Source organism: Phoenix dactylifera, chromosome 5 (genome assembly GCF_051530095.1).
Source record: "Phoenix dactylifera cultivar Ajwa chromosome 5, Ajwa_hap1_PhDact_Kaust_v1.1, whole genome shotgun sequence".
In the NCBI taxonomy this organism is placed as follows: Eukaryota; Viridiplantae; Streptophyta; class Magnoliopsida; order Arecales; family Arecaceae; genus Phoenix; species Phoenix dactylifera.
Window position 1 is genome coordinate 10,739,295 of NC_143194.1, and position 3,471 is coordinate 10,742,765.

Consider the following 3,471-nt stretch of genomic DNA (forward strand, 5'->3'; position numbering starts at 1 on the left):
ACAGAGGCATATCAACCTATACCGAGGTGCATACCAACCCATACCGAAGCATACAGACCTATATTGAGGCATACCGATATAAAAATTAAGAAAAATAGTTAGAGAGCTAGTTCGGTATAGAGTGCATACCGTACTGTACCGAACCGACAAGGTACCGATACGGTACCCGGTACCGAGATTGCGGATCTTGGGTTCAGTTATTAAATCAACCCAATCATTTGCAATTAAATTAGGTTGACTTGCTTGGTTTTAAGGTTTAGTTATAGCCCTTACTGCTTCCTTCTCTTCCTAAGTGTTCCTTCTCTTCCCAACGGCGTGTATGGAGTTTGCAGTTACAATGACATCAATTTGTCTCTCAAAGTCCAAAAACAGCGAACAATCTCTAGTTTCATGGTTGAAATCAATGTCTGCCATACCGGTACCGGTAGGCATACCAGTCGCCTACCGAACTGGTACGGTTCGGTTCGTACCGGACCGGTCGGATACGAACCGATAAGCATGTTTTTTTTCTGGTTTTCACGTCCGCGCGGGATAAATGCCTCTGTGGCATTAATGAGCCCGTGTGGGCGTGCGGGCGCACTGCCTGGCGCTGGCTGGGGAACCGTGCGGGCGGGGGATCGCCCATGCGGCGTTTCACAGCATGGAAAACAGCGTGTGCGCGTGGTTTCCCAGTGCACGGAACTGCGCGAGGCCGGGAATCGCGCGCTCGCGCGCAACCCCGCCTCTGCGCGGGCGTGCTTTCCCACCGCAAAGAAAAAAAAATCGTACCGATGAGAACCAATCGGTTCTTACCGGTACTAGTCGGTACACGGTTGGTTTGCACCGGTACCAGCCGGTACACGGCCGGTACGCATGTGTATCAGACGACATTGCCCTGAAAATAGCTGGAACTGGTTTTCACGCTGTCCAGGTACCGGTTCTAGGCCGCAACGGACCGTACCGGGCCGAAGACCATGGTTGAAATTAATATTGAGGCTTTTAGATTGCCTTTTTCTGCATATGGTAATTACCGTAGAAAGATTTGTAGTCATGAGCAACACCTCCTTATGTTGATGCTCTTAATTTTACTTTCTTTATATAATTGAATATTTAAGATTAACAATCATAAATACTATTTCTACAGATTCATTTATTGGCTTGCATAATTTGAATCAATGAAACACCTTTATCTAGCTTTCTGCAATTTCAAATCTTCTGGAAACATATTTCAGCTCTGTTAATGCTCTTCATAGTTTTCTTTTTATATCTCTTTTTTCCCTTAATAGATCCTTCAATTTTCTCCTGATTATCTTGTCTCTTTAAATCAAATATCCCCAATCTTTTTAGGAAATGAAATATAGGCTATTCATATTACTAACTGATTTTAAATCGAATTGACCATCATTTGCTCAATGTTAAAAAGGAAAAAGATCAACATTAATTCTCTGTACAAATTACCTCCATTTTCTTAAGTTTCAGTTATCTACCTGATTAGTTTTGATTCTAAATATTTCACCTAAAAAAATATCAAGTCAAATTGTTTGATTTGCTGCACTTGTCGCCATTAGAAATTGTAGCTTCACCATATCCTTCATTATATCTTCTCATGCCTCTTCATACTTGCTTCCATGACTTGGTCTCACACATGTGATCTATCAATTCTTATTCATTTTAATTTAAATGGGACTCAAATTTTCTCATGCCTGATTTTCCAATTCACTAGGTTGCGATTTTTGAGTCTATATGTTAGTTATCTCCATATCTACTTCAGCATCCTTCCTCCTCATATTTTACTCATACATGATATTTTAATGCAGGGCCCTGATCCCTAGACTAATAGTCCCAATCTACCACAAATTTGGTCCATAATTTCCACATACACCAGCAATTGAAGATGATGATTTTGTGATTTTGTCTTTCCTCGGTATCTACAGACTCAAAAACAAAAGACATGTTATGTCGCCAAATGCAATTTAGAGTTCTAGATTCGATTTCTGGTAACACTTAATGGCAAGGCCACCATCACATATGCCTGACAAGGCAGCTTTAGTAGACCTTGGATAAAAGGATAAGGCAACAAAAGCTATTGACCAAAAGAAAACTACAAAAAAAATGAATAAACAAAATAATATCCATAGGCTCTTCCTAGAACTTAAATTTATACACTCAAAATCTTTAGTAGACTATTATGTTTAAACTATATTTTCTTGGACAATGAAGTTAGTGGCAACTAGAAAGTTTGTTGAATGCACGGTTCGCTGTACCGAAGCATATTGCTCCATACTGGACGTACCGTACCATACTAGTACCAAACTGAGATTTGGTATAGAGGGCGTACTGAGCCTTGGTACACCAAACCAATCCCTATACCGGACATACCAACACTATACCAGCATGGCATAGGGTCTAGTACCAAGATTGTGAATCTTGGATGAATGCTTAATTAGATGCTTGCCTTGGATCATCGAATGGAGGAATCCACGACAGTTAAAGAGATGCATCAGAGTTGTGCTAGTAGCTTGACCCTATTTGAGTTAGACAGCTTGGGTCCTGTTAACAAAGAGAATGATATGGAACCAAGAGAATAAAAAATATAATTTCTCCACAGACGTATATTTACACATTCCACTAGTCAACAACTCGAATGTAAGTTGAATATGATTAAACCAGTTCTCTGCAGTCTCTTGTATATATATTCATAGTTTGTTTTAATCCTTTTCAGCTTCTGTCAATGTAAGAGGATATCAATTTATCATGTTCCATTATTTAGGCTTGGCAAACAGACCAACTGATTATGCACGAGTGCTATAGGAGCACTTCCAAAAAAAACAAATCAAACTTAAATAATATTTTCAAATCAAATAACATATGAATAATTGCATAACTCGTGCTAATTTAGGAAAATCCAAAGAAATCTCTGATAAGATTAAGGCACCATAATTAGCTTAACCTTCTAGCCAATTTGTCTGAACACCTTATTAGTTAACAATCTTTTTGTCATTGTGGTCCTTAGATTGTTCCATTCATCTCACTTCTACTAAAGATTTACATTTTCTACCACAAGCTCATGCCAATCAGTAGGTTACTATGTTGGTTGCCCATGGAGGTATTCCAACATGAACTTTCTTAGACTGATGAATAGGCCACAAATGTTCTCAAACTCTGTTGAACCTTGTCATGTGCTACCATTCTGACCATTTTAGAATTTGGGACTGTGTTTCTGCTACAAAATATGTGTATGCAAAAAAACCTTCCATTCAGTTTAATTGCTAATGCAAAATAAGGAAGTCTCTGCTCAACACTCCACACAAACGCCCAATTGAGCTCCATCATCCAAATTCGATTTGTAACTACTTTCTTTCAAGTTTGTCAGATATCTTTAATTTTGGTTCCTTGCTTAGAATTTTGCACATGGTGCATTGGCCAACTCAATAAAATAATTCTCCTTCCAGATTCCTTCAGGCTGATAGGCTTTAGTTAAAAAGTGTCAAA